The sequence below is a fragment of the Martes martes genome (genome assembly GCF_963455335.1).
Source record: "Martes martes genome assembly, chromosome: 15".
Lineage (NCBI taxonomy): Eukaryota > Metazoa > Chordata > Mammalia > Carnivora > Mustelidae > Martes > Martes martes.
In genome coordinates, this window is record NC_137903.1 from 25,293,995 (window position 1) to 25,307,624 (window position 13,630).

Genomic DNA, 13,630 nt, shown 5'->3' on the forward strand with positions numbered 1-13,630 from the left:
TCTTTCTACCAGTCGAGTCCATCTACCTCCGAGGGGGAAAGGGAGGCAAGCCAGGGCCAGGACAGTCGTGGCCAGCGACAACCCTTCTGCCTGAAGAGGCAGTTTGACCCGACGGGGAAGCACAGAGGAAAGGGACCTGACGTCTCCCACACCAACCTGACATCCCAGCCGGAGCTGGAAACATGATCCCAACCCCTGGTCCTGAAAGCAGGACCAGGGGCTGCCCCCACCCTCCCAAATCGGCAAGCCCAGCCCGTGGGGCCGCAGGCTCTTTCTCTGCCCTGGGGATGGGAGGGCAGTGGCCCAGCCGCAGCGCTGGACACACCATCCCAGCTGACCCAGGCACCCGCACGTGGGACAGGCGCAGGGGGAGGGGGATGGGGACAGTACCAGCCCGCCCGGCGGTTCCACCGGTGCCTGGGATCCTAAGCAGCTTTTCTCCGGAGGGCCGGGAGGCAAATGCTGAGAGCACTTCATGGGGCACACGTGGGGCCTTATGGACCCCAGGTCTGTCCGCCGGGGTACAGTGGGGTGAAGAAGTCCTGCAGTGAGGCCCCAGCCACCACCAGGGGGATTCGAGGGACAGAAGCCTGATGGCCCGGGTGCCCTCCCCGCGGTGCCCCTTCCCTCCCGGCATGGCATGGCCTCGGCGGCTTTACAAGGAACTGCGTGCTGCAACGAGAGATTTGAAGGCGTGGCGCACAGACGAGGAAACGCGCTCCCTCATCCCTCCAGACCATGCGTGCGCGCTCAAGGCACTGGGCGCTGGGGTGAAGGCCACCCTAGGCTGATGCCTCCAGCTGGCAGGCGCCGCCTCCCACGGGGCCCTCGGGGCCACCCTCTTCGCTCTCTCCCCTAGCCCTCGGCTTCCCGTCCCTTCTGACAGGCCCACCTACCGCCTCTGGTCAAATCCATGCCTCCTCTCAGCCACCTCATCCCCAGCCCCGCTGACAAGGCACCTGACTCCACCACCTCCTCACACCCACTGCTTCCTGGGTCCACCCGGAGCTACCCTCCCGCCCTGGGGCCTCCTCCTGTCTCCATCCCGCAAGTTCTCCAAAAGCTCTGGGCACCCAGCACTTAGCTCCTTCCGGACTCCCCACCATCCGCCTGGGGTCAGGGCTCTGGGACCCTCCGACCCCTCTCTCCCCGGCAGTGTTTCTCTGTAGACAGAAGCGATCACAACCAGCCACGCGCCTCCCACTTAACCTCCCATCAGCTCCTCTGGCTCTAAGACGAGTGATGCATGGCCACCAGTTTCTACAGGCATCTGTGCTAGGGTCCAGCCATGCTCCTGCAAAAGACCTCTGACCCAACCCCAGGGGCCCTCCCGACACTCCTCAGGCTAGGCGTGTGGAGGCCTGGAGGCCTGGTGTTCACCCTCTCCTCCCCCCTCCCACCCACAAAGAGCTCTCTGTAATGGGGAGGGGGCCACACCTCAAGAGACCAGAGAGTGAGCATGAGCTGCTGGTTTTCTCCCAACCCTGCCCCGTGAACTTGCCTCCTCCCACCCTCTAGGGGCCTCACCTGTGTAGGTCCCGCGTCCCGAAGCCGTGCAGGTGAGGGGGTGCCAGGACCTCTAAGGCTCCAGCTTTCCCCGGACTGGGCCAGTCCCCCAGGGTCACAGTCCCTGGGCACCACGGGGCTTGCCAAGGGAAGCCGAGGTCTGCGAGCGGGTGTGCCCAAGCTCCCAGCCTCTGCAGCCGCCATCTCTAGCCTGATGCCCAGCCTGGGGATTAGGGGCGGATTGCTCTGGGAGATTTCCCCTCCCCTGGGGCTCACAGGCTGCTCCTTCCCATCTGGGAGGAGACAGGCAGGATCACTGAGCAGGTAGACCAAGATGTGATGAGGTGCCCCCCCCAACCCTGCTCTGCCCATCCTCAAGTCCAGCTGCTGCCACAGTGGGTTCAGGGTGCACGAGGATCCCCAGGTTTGACAGGCAACAACTCCACCCCTGGTGGGGGAGGCGTGGATTCATCATGCAAGGACACCTGTACTGGCATCACCACCCCCCTAGACGGGCGCTCTGCTCATCCCCTCCCATCGTGCATGCCTCCCACCATTAGAAGCCCTTCTCTCAGAGTCACAGTCCCATGAACTCCCTTTCTTCACCTCCTAGAGGAACTAGGGCTCCTAGCCAGGCTTCCAAGATGGAAAGGTCTCGAAAGCCAGAAAGGCTGGAGCCTGGAGGGGATTCCCTGTCAGATCCTAACACAGCCAGCTCAGCCTGGAGCCCCCTACCCCTGCTGCCCTACCCACTGGCACCATCACTCCCGAGGTACGCTCCCTACCCGAGAGCTCCCTGCTGGAGTCAGGACCCAGCCAGCCTCACCCAAGGGACTCCTCTGCTCTCCGATTTTCTTCCACAAACCCACTCTGCTCGGACACCACCGCAACTACTTCTCCACTGGCTTCTGCTCCCCTTTCCCTGCTCTCCTCCCCACCCCACCCCACCCCAAACCCCCCAGCATGGCCCAGGCAAAAACACCTAAGATCAAACACAGAAGGCAAACTCACAGCAGTCCCTCCCTCCTTGGACTTCATCTTGACACTCCCAGCAGGAAATCCTGTGAGTGGCCAGCAGAGGGGGCCAGAAGGCCACGGTTGAGGCGAGCACGCCGCGAGCAAGCGGACAGGGTGGCCTGCAGCGTTCAGGGCCGGGCTGGGTGTCTCAGGGAGGCTTCCAAAGCAGAATCACCAAGGGCACGGATCTTGCACCTACTTGAGCCAGCCAAGGGACTCAGGGCTTTAATACTGAGGGTCCACACGTGGTAGGGTGGTCCCAAGAAGGTGCAAAGAGATAAGGAGGGCCCAGGGCCTATCTCTGGGGCCCAATGCCAGGGCATGCAGCCAAAAACACCAAGACCAGGAATCCCCACACCCTGGGCTCGTGAAACCTACAAACATTAATGGTGGCGGATGACTTGGGAGTTTGGGACGACAGGAAACTAGCAAAAGCCCATCACACAGGTCCCAATTTCCGGGGGCCGGCTGAGCTGGGTGCAGTCGGGAAACACCTCCAGCAGCTTCCGACATCTGCAAACGATCTCCTCCCCCCCCCCCACGGTCTTTGATCTTTACTTTATGCTCTGGCACTGTGCATCGTTCCCCTTGCGTAATGGTTATGTCTCAACAGCCTTAGGTCTTACTTCCCCTAGGAAGGCACGAATCACATCTTCAATATGTCTGAGCCCCTCGCTGTGCCCAGCATAGCACCGCCCCTCCCTCCATAGGCAGAATGACCGAACGACTTAGCTCATCGAGCTGCAACCGACACAGCCCATCTTCTGTGGCTCTGTCGGACGCGGCCACACACACAGCCTAGTCTTCTCATACAAAGACATCCCTCTCCTTCCAACACTCATGACTATCTACGGCAAAGTGTTTGGGAACCAAAATTTTCAAAAGCTGTTTTTGCACTTACTCTTAATGCGTTCTAGGCAAGAACCTTTTGGCTACTTCAAAATTGTCATCAAAAGACTTTACTTTTTCTAAATCCAGACCAGCTCTTACTGATTTTTTCCCCCAGTATTTCTCACTGCAAAAGTGTGTGGTTTTTTATAAGATTTTGTTTTTAAATCATCTACACCCAACGTGGGGCTCAGACTCGCAGCCCTGAGATCAAGAGTCGCACGCTCCACCAACCGAGCCAGCCAGATTCCCCTGCAAAAGTGTTTTCCTAACTCCTTAAGAAATTTTGGTTGGAAAACATCCATAACCAATCAAAAAAGCCATAATTTTAAAGGTCTTATTTTTGTATGTTATGTGTCAAGTCAAATTCAGCATAATGCCTAGAAGTGCTTCAAAAAATGTTTGTTGAATAAATGGAACAATTAAAAAAAAAAAAAACCACCACCCACCTTTCCCCTGCCTCCCTCCTTTCTAGGCTCCACCAAGCTAAGATCTGTAACCTTTCCTTACAAGCAGAGCAGAAAAAGGTCGGGCCCGCAGGAGTCCAGAGCAGGGGAAGGGGCTGGGGAAGCTAAGCTCTGGGACTCTCTCATGAGCTCTCACTCCGGGGTCTGTCCAGGATCGTGAAGGCTTTGAAGCACCAGAAAGAGGTTCCTGCAACACACTGCACCACCAAGACGACGCAAGGAGAGTCACCGTCCATGAGCCTTCGCCGTCTCCCTCCTGGGAGGGTTCAGCTCCTGGCCTCCGAGGACAGCCCACCCATCCGCACCATAACTGAACAGCAGGACGAAGGGGGTAGAGCGCAGGGGTGAACCAACAGTCTGCTAAGAGAAAAGGAGCAAACAGGAATCGGGGAGGGCTGCCAGGCAAGCCAGAGGAAGAGTGATCCCTTCTCCTCTGGAGTCTGTTCTTGTCTTTAGACGTAGGAAATGTTTCCAGACCTGCCAAGGACACAGAACTTCCGGCCCCGGGGGGGGGGGGGGGGGCGGGGGCGGGGAGCAGGGAGCCTAAGGCGTCGTGGTGAGAAGGTAGGAGAGGGGATGTGAGCCCTGGATTTGGGTCTGAGTTCCACACTCGCTCTGGGACCTCAGTCAAGTCTGCATAGGCCCTGAGGCTCAGTGTCCCCAAGGCCAATGGCAGGGGTGTGTAAAGAGTAGGGGAGACTGGGAGGCTGAAGGGAAATGCATCCCAGGAAGACTCGCCAAGGCTGGGCTCCGTGAGGGCTGCCTGAGCCTTCCGGAGGCACAGTAGAGGGCCTGGAGCCCAAGGGCTGCCCTAAATCCTCTGCCCGGGGCTCGCTAGCGATGCGGCCTCCACGGGGCCTTCACCTGCTCCTTCATCAGCCCAGGAGAAGGCAGCAGGACCCCCAAAGCAGCAGCCCGGAGGCCTTCAGGAATGAGACCCGGGAGGGGGCCTCTGGAGGCGGGAGGAAAGGGTGAATGAGCCCCTCCCCGGAGGCTCTCCATCCCCGAGCCTCAGTTTTCCTGGCTGCAAAATGGTACATACGATCAACTCCCCAGGCTACAGCAAAGCTCAAAGGGAACACGCCTGGCACACTGTAGGTTTTACTGAGCAAGATGACGAATGCTGAGGCTCCCCCGCCCCACGTGTATGTCCTTGCACACACACACACACCGCATCGTCGCTCCACGCGGTACCTGGGCCTGGGTACGGGAAGAGCCAGAAAAGCAGCTGTCGCCTGAAGCCAAGTGGAAAGGGGTGGGTGGGTGTGGGAGGGCCGCAGCGGGCACTCGAGCACTGGGAAGCACTGGGCTTGGAAAGGACACGAGCCCCAGAGCAACCTCTTTCTGCAAAGAAAAGGTGCTCCTGGGTGAATGTCAGCACGTGCACTTGCTGGTAGGTCCTGTCCAGCCCGGGAGCCCTCTGGCTGGCCGGGACGCAGGCCCTGTGTCGGCTGAGGCGGGGAAGTCCCTGTGGCTCCTGCACACGGGGCCCAGGCAGCTGGGCCGGGGCAGGTGTCTCTGGTGGCACGCTCTCCACCTTCCCAGTTAGCCTGAGTCTGGGGTGACAGATGGGCCTGTGGCATCCCGGGAGGGGACACTGGACCCCGGAACACTGGATGGGAGCCCGGCTCCTGCGCTGGACCAGCAGGGCCCCGGGCTCTCCACTGCTGAGCTCCCCTCTGTTCAGACTCCTCTCAGAATTCTCAAGCCAGGCCCCTTCTTTCTCTAACACTCTGTACCGCACTTTTCTGCTCTCTCCCTTGGCCGTTCTTACGATTCTTCAGCCCCCTCCCCTTTCATCTTCCTACTTACTCTTCTTTCTCTCGGAGGGAAAAAAAAAAAGCACAAACCCTGTATTCTGAAGGATGGGAAACCTGAGAAGTCATCGGCTTTAGGAGCTAAAGACAGCTACATTGAGTGGCTCAGAATAGAAGATGAGACCTTCAAAATAATCGGGTTCCAGGTGCGCTGTGAAAATCTCAGTTAGGGTCCCTCCCCTCCATGGGAGGCTGCTGCTTCTCTACCGCTCACCTCTTAGAAATGGGGCGTGGGGAAGGGGTCAGCATTCCAAGGCCATCCCCTAACACTCACGTGTCGACCCTACCAGAAGGTACATTTTCCTAGAAACTCACGCAATGACAAAGAGCCCTACATTTCCACCCACCCCCCACCCCCGGGGAAGGCAGGGGAGGAAGTTTCACAGTCTATAGGATGAACTATCACAACCAAGGTGGGCATGTTTCCAAGGAGTGGGGGTTGGGGGGAGAGGCTGGGCCCCATGAGCAAGAAAAGCAGGCAGGAGGCCACTCCCCTTGGTCACTTTAAGGAAAATCAAAATTGGTGTCAGGTGGGTAGAAAAAGATGACCGTTTCATAGCCACTCCCTCTCCTGGGCAGTGGGGACATTGGGGACAGGTCTGGGAGAAAGTGACCCAGACAAAATGCAGCATCTTCTTTTTGGACAGTTTTTAGGAAAGCAGATCACTCGCCCTCACACCCCCACTCCATCTGCCAAGAAGAATTCGGAATGATTCCTTTCTGAAAGCATAGGACTGAAACGCAGAACTCCTGGGGCATCCTGCCGACTCCAGGGCTCCTCACGTCCCATGAGCTGCCCTGATTAAATGAGAAAGGGAAGTGACAGTGTTCTGGAAGCCGTGACATGCTGCTCCACCACGCGCCGAAGCCAGCTGGGCTCAGAGGGACGCGGGCAACGAGTCCTAGGGGCCTGCCCCCATGCCTCTGCGCCCCAGAGGAGCCAGGACTCAGACATGGGGCCCAGATCGCATGTGGGTCTGAAGCCGCCTGCTCCGGCAGTGAAGAAACCTTATATAATGAAGTTAAGATTACAGAGCGCTTGTCTTTCCAGCCACCCGAAGGAGGTCACGGTATCGCTTTGGATCTGCCTGAGCTTCTGCCGAGCACGCTTAATTATTCACCAGCCCTGGATCCTGGCTCAGCTCCGGGGTCCCAGGAGTGGGCTATCTGGAGAGGTGGAAAGGATGCCATGAGAACTCCCCAAAACCAGACTGCGGTGAAGGTCCAAGAGGACAAAAGAAACAGAAGCACAAGAGTGGGCCTCTGGAAGATGAGGGAAATGGGGACTGGGGGGGCGGGGAGGAGGCAAAAACAGTCAGACATCCCAGCACCTGGCAGAGAGAGACAGAGAGAGAGAGAGAGGAAGGTCGGACAAGGCTACTGTTTCCAGAAACGTCACTCATTGCCTGCAGCCCCCACACTGCAGGGCAGGGGAGCCCTTGGTCCCCGGAGCCCAGCAGGAATGCAGTAGGGGGTGTGTATTCACCCCTGCTTCTGTTTCAGAGCCCTCTGCTCTGCGGGGTATAAACAGAGAAAGTCCAGACTGCCCGTGAGAAGAAAGAAGAGGCAAGAGAGGGGATCAGGTTAACGCTACTGTATTTCCATTGCCTCATCTGGCGCCAGAGGGGACCAGGGTCATGTTTCACATCTCAGGGATGTGGTCGATCCAGGGAGGAATGAGCACGGGGACCGCGGAGACCTGCGCCAGCTCCCATGACCCACGCCCGCATTGCCAGCGCTGGCTCCCCGCGTCTGGAACCGGACGAGAGAGAGCTCCTGCTGCTGCGGACTGTTACCAGCTCTGGCGTGGGGTTTGCGCCCAAACCTCGGGCACGCCAAGGGGGCACCTGAGGGGGGCTGAGGATGCCGAGGGAAGAGGCTGGGGACTTGTGTCCGGGCTGGTGTCTTCTCAGTCCCCAGGGGCTGCAGAGAGCCACAAGGTGTCCCACACGTTTTTCGCCTGAGCTAAGACATAAGAACGTTGAAGATACAAGACCCTGGGTCTTATTAGGTAACTGGACATGATCTAATTTCACTACCCACCCCCGGAATTCTGTACTTCCAGAAGCCAGGGCTAATCTGGAGAAGAGCTGGACCTTCCAACTTGTAGGAAAGTCATGGATGTCATGACTTTGGAAAGTCATGGATGTCAGTGGGGAGTAGATGAATAAAGGCGAATTCTAGCAGCCAGGTGCCTCCTAGGACAACAAACTGAGCCCACGATCCTATTCAAAAAGAGAAGGCTGTGGCTCATGATCTCTGAGTCAGAGCTTTAGATAAGGGGGAGGGTCCTCACCTTCTAGCCCCTCTCCTGCCTGGACAGGACCCCTACCAGGCAAAGGGCTTCACCTGAACATGAGGAACTCGAACTAAGAGAAGAACCCCTTGATTTGTCAAGGTACCACAAGACAGACTGCTGTGTGGGGCCCAAAGGACCCTGGCAAACAGGGTCTTTGAATCACTGAGACAGGGAACAAAGGTTCATGGCACATCACAGCGCTGGCCCGCCTTAGCCTGGTGAGCGGCTGGTAGCCTGGGCACGGCCTCCGGAGTCCCTTCGGAGGCCGCGGGGCCGGCTGCCACTGCTCTCCCTCCACCCGAGGAGCCTTTCCGTGCAGAGAAGAAGAGAAGGGAAGAGGGGACAGGACGGGTGGCGGCGGGGAGCAGAGTAGGTGGCGGTCCTCTCCAGCAGTTGGGAGTGAGCTCCGGCTGGCACAGACCCGAGCGTGTGCAGGAACGCCTGAGCGGGCGGACTGCCACATGGCTCTCAAGGTGGATGTGTTTGTGTGGACGGGCCAAGGGACCCAGCTGACCCTAGAGCGGGGCCCCATCGGCCTCCCATGTTATCCGGCCTGTGAGCTCAGACATACGAGGAGGCCCCCCAGACGAATGGTCCAGCCTCCCCCAGCTGCTGCGGGGCCAGATTGAAAACCCGCAGAGCAGCCCCACCCCCTCTGCCCCGGCAGGCTCTCAGACATAAACAAACGAGGGCCCCTCGGCACCTGCCAACATCGGTCTTCTTGGCAAGTGCCTAGGGCTAAGGGTGGCCCCTCACGTGCCATTCCTTGGCGTAAACAGGGGTGCTCACAGGGCGGAGAAGAAATCTTGTTGTCGAGTAAGTCTGGTGGAGTCTACTGAGGAACAGGTTGTCCAGAGTCCGCTCTGGTTCGGGCGATGAGCTGAACGCCACTGGTTGCCCAGCCTGGAGCCTGGAGATAAGACCTCCCCGAGGCCACAGGAAGTATCCAGTCATGACATGATCCCTCCGCCCTCTGCACCTCACCGTGTGGACCTGGCCTCCCCCACCCCGCCCCTCCTGGCTCAGCAGGGGCAGCAGGCCTGTCACCAAAAGGCTTGGCACGGAGCACCTCCACACTGGTCTCTTAAGGCTATCCAGACTCCCTGTGTGGGCTCCAGGCTCCCGCCGCATACCCCTCCTTGTCGTCAGGGTGCACCATCCACACCACCCAGAAGGGGACAGGCAGCCAGAGCAAGGCCGGGGGCCCACCTGGCAGCACCGGCCTTAAACCCAGGTTCCCACACTCTCCCTCTCCCGGGACCCTCAGGCCCCGAGCACCTTACAAAAGCCCAGAAGGGGTGTGGGACGCGTGGCAACAGCTGGGGGAAAGTTTTGATTAAGGCCAAGAGGGAAGCAGTGACCAAACCAGATGTGGAAGAAATGAGGAAAAGGGAATAGAAGCCTCTGACCCCCGCAGGGGCTAAACCACTCCCTGAAAGGCTGGGAGCAGGAAATGAAGGCGGGACAGGAAGAGTTACTAGGTTTCTCTGAGAGTACACATTTCCTAGGAACTGCTGCTCAGCAAAAAGAGACAGAGAGAGAGGGAGGGAGGGAGAGAGAACGAACTCATCTGCCAGGGATCCAGGCGGCCCAACTCCATGGCACCTGCACCCAGTGGTTCCTGCCGAGGCCTGGGGGCCCAGGAATCCCAGAGGTTAAGGCGGCGCTATACACAGACAAAGAACCCAGATGTCACCTGCATTCTCTCTGCACCTGCCAGTGCTCCAACAAAGGGTGACAATTTTTTTCCGCTTTCTAGCCATCGGGCAGAGAGAGAAGCTACCCTGCTCATGGCTCCAAAAAGGGTAGGAAGCAGGGTCTGGGGCAGGGATGGGCATTTGTTTCTGCTTTTAAGGGAAAATCATTTAAGTTATGATGTCAAAAACAGCTCACTGGATCTGGAAGGAACAACAACAGCCCGATGAGGTCACCAAGGCTGAGTGGTTTCCCAGGACCCTGAGCCCCTGTCTTGTCCCCCTGCTGCACCCTTGCTGTCCTCGGGGGCCCCCTGCTCTCTTTGGGTGGGGGCTGGGCGAGCCTCCCCATGACAGCTGAGGAGCCAGAGCTGCCCCTGGGCTGTTCCAGTAACTCAACCCCCGCCAGGGCCCGCTGGTCCGAAAGCCAGCTGGTGAGTTCCAAACAATGGCAAGGGGTGTGGGTAGTAGGGGAGGCTTATGAATTAAAAATAGATGCTAGTAATCACCAGCAAGCTTGCAGAGAGCATGTGGGGAGCTGTGTTTACTAGAGAGAAGAATACCTTCTATTCATGCCCAGAGACCGGGGCGGAACCAGCAACACATCTCACCCTGACCAATGGCCTCTGGGTCTGGGGGAGTCAGCTGACGGAGGCTTTCCTGATGGCTAGAGGACCCCTTTCCTCCTCAGAAGCCCCCCAGGGCCTCGCCTATCCCTGGTGGGACAGTTACAGGGCAGGAAAGCTGGGTCACAGAAGGAGGAATGGCAACCAAGCCATAATGTCAGCCGCTTGAGCCGAGGCGAACCCGCACCCTGTGGGTACCGCATAAAACGGCCCTTAGCGCTTGTAATGACTTCACGTCTGTCTGACCTGGCACACGTTCTAGAATGTGGGATCCAGTCTCCTCTCTGCCAGGAAGTGGCCGCGTGTCCTCGGGCAAGCAGTGTCCTGATGCCTCTAGGCCCATCTCTTCAGCTGGAAAACGGAGACAGTGCCTGCCCCGACAGCTTCACGGGGATGTCATCAATCAGGCAATAACACGACAGAGTTTGGGAAAGCTGTAAGTTCTAAATACGGATAGAAAACAATCCCAGCAACCATCCTCTCCCCCGTGACCACGCTGAACACAGGGAACCGTCCTTCCCGGCAGCTCGCCCAACAGTGTCCAGCCCCAGTCTTCCGCCGGCGGCAAGAAGAGAAGCCCGGCCGTCTCGGGGGCAGTGTGAAGGCCAAGCAGCAGCCACAGGCATAAGCCTGGGGAGAAGCTCCCCAGCGGATGCACCTGCCTCCAAGCCCCCTGCACCCCGAGTCAGCAAATATCAACAAGCCTTCACCGCCAGCTTCTAACGGGGCCGCCGCCCACCTGCTCTGTCTGCTCAGGCAGCGGAGAATACCAGGTTCACGTTCTCCCTCCTCGAAGGCAGCTGTGGTCCCAGGGACCCTCTCTTGCCGGGATTGCTCTAATTTGCTTTGTGAAGTGCTTTCACTGACTCAGCACGGAGAGGCGGGCCGGGCTGCTCACTGCAAGCTCCTAACTCCGTTCGCTCTACCAGGCCCCTCCGGGTCCCCACTCCACAAGGCCTTTCAGCCGACACGCAGAGCTCACTCTTGGAACACACTCTCCACAGCTGAAACAATGCCTGCAAATGGTCCAGTGCCGTCGTTTTCAATCCTGTCTGTACACGGACGATTCCCAAATGCATGCCTCCAGCCTGGGTCTCTCCCCAAGACTCCACACTCACACACCGGACGGCCTCTTTGGCATTTCCACTTGGATGTCGGAGGCCATCTCCAACACAACCCGTCTAAAACCTCGCTCCGATTTCTGCCCCCACGGCCCCTGCCAGATATATGTTCCATTTGCCTGTTTTCCCAACTCAATTAATGGCAATTTCTTCTTTCCAGCTGCCAGGCCAAAAACCCATGTGCCGTCTTTGCCTGCTTCCTTTCTGGCAAGCTCCTCGTCCATTAGAGACGGATGGAGCTCGAGCTCAGAAGCAAATCCAGGATCCAGCCCCTTCTCCCCACCTCCACCGCACCCACCCAGCTGCAAACCGCCGCCAGCTCATGCCCAGGGGGATTTCACTAGCTTCACTAAGCAGGGGGAGGAGCAGAGGGAGAAGAGGCAGGTTCCCCACTGAGCAGTGAGTCCAAGGCAGGGTTTGATCCCAGGACCCCGGGATCATGACCTGAGCCGAAGGGAGTCGCCTAACCGACTGAGCCACCCAAGGCACCCCTACAGCAATCTTAAAAGGTGTCAAAAACCTTTTAATGACTTCCCATCTCACTTGGGAAAAAAGTCCGAAGTCCTTTTACCTTGCTGGCAAGGCCCTCTGTGATCCACAACTCTCCCCACCCATCTTTTAAAAACCAACAAAACCCAAAGTGCCTCAACCCGGTGTCTACCATCCTTTCTCCCAGATGAGTGACACGTGCTGCCCCCACTGCCACCATCTCCTCGATCCACTGAAACAGGTTTCTTGCTGGTTACTAATGACCCCCCACTGCCTGCAACTGCCTGTGTACATTTCCGAACCCCGATGTGACCTGCCCCTCCTGCTACATTTCGCCCTGTTGAGTACTTCCCTCCTCCTGCAAACTCCTTCCTCCTTTTGCTTCAGTGTCCTGTCTCTCCAGGACGATGCCTATATGTCTGGCTGCTCTGTTCTTTGTATGTCGGATCTGTCCTTGGCCTCCCGCTCATTCAACACATGCCGTGAGTTCAAGCTCAGTGCTGACTCCAAGTGCCAGCCCAAGCCCAGACCTCTCCCCCATGAACCTGACTACCGGCTGGTGCTCTTTAGTTAGACAGCTCCCAAAGGCACCTGCGACTCACATGCCCAAAAGTGAACTCATGACTTGCCTTCAAAACCTATTCCTACTCCCATGTTTCCTCAACTGGAGGATGCCCCCTCCCTCAAGCTGGTAAGCCAGAAACTATGGAATCATCCTCTTCTTCGTTCCTTCGTCTTCCTCTCCACTTTCTCACTCTATTGATTCCAACTTCCAAATGCCTTCTGAATTTGCCTCCTCTCCATCCTGACTTCAGCCTAAACTCCTCTAGTAGCTCCAAAAACAGTTTCCTTGACTCCACGCCTGTCCCCTTCCCAGTCTAACTTCCCAGTCCAACACTGAGGTCCAGAGAGACCGCCTCTCCCCGGCTTCCTGCCTAACACCCATGGATGGTTTCACACTGCCCTTGTGATCCGGGCTCTGCCTACCTGTCAGCCCCCGACAGAGCTGGATGCTCCAACCACAGTGGAGCCTAGAGCCCCCTGCACCACTAGCCGGTTTCTGTGCGTGCTACACCTCCCCCTTCCCCACCCCCTCGTTCTTTCCTGGCTAAATTATACTCCTTCAAGATTCAACTCAATGGCTTCCTCCAGATCTTTGCCAATGGCTCTCCCCTCCCCCTGAACCCCCCAAAGCCTCCATAGCCTCTACCACAACCTTATCACCCGATTCTGTCCATCTACCCATCTCCCTCCCCTCTGCTCAGAAAGGTACGTGAACACAGCACCTTCATCTCGTTCACCGTTACGGCACTTAACAAGTGTTCGATAAGCACTTGTCATGTGAATAAAGGAACGGAGACAGAAATTCAGCAAGTGTCAAACTAGATGTTCTCCTTACCAAACAACCCTTCATGGATTCCTCTCCTATCTTCTTTGGTTGGTAATAATAATAAAAACGATACTGTGCCGGGCTTCATGCCAAGTATTTATACAAATATGAACCCATTCAATCCTACAGCAACTCTACTGTTATCAGCCTCATGTTCAACTGGGGAAACTGAGGTACACAAGAGGTTAAGTGACTGGTGCAGCTAGCAAGTGGCCGAGCCAGGGCTGGTGCTGGTCTGTGCTCTTAACCAACTGTACCTACCGCTTCCCCATAGCATGTTTAAGGTAAATAAGCCAGAATTAATATCAGCAGCAGC

At 57.5% G+C, this 13,630-nt stretch overlaps 1 protein-coding gene across 1 annotated transcript in view; it reads right to left on the reverse strand.

The window, feature by feature from the left end:
- TMCC2 (transmembrane and coiled-coil domain family 2) overlaps nucleotides 1-13,630 on the reverse strand; it is a gene marked incomplete at its 5' end in the record, with an annotated part of 36,762 nt that overhangs the window by 10,853 nt on the left and 12,279 nt on the right. The window lies entirely within an intron of this gene.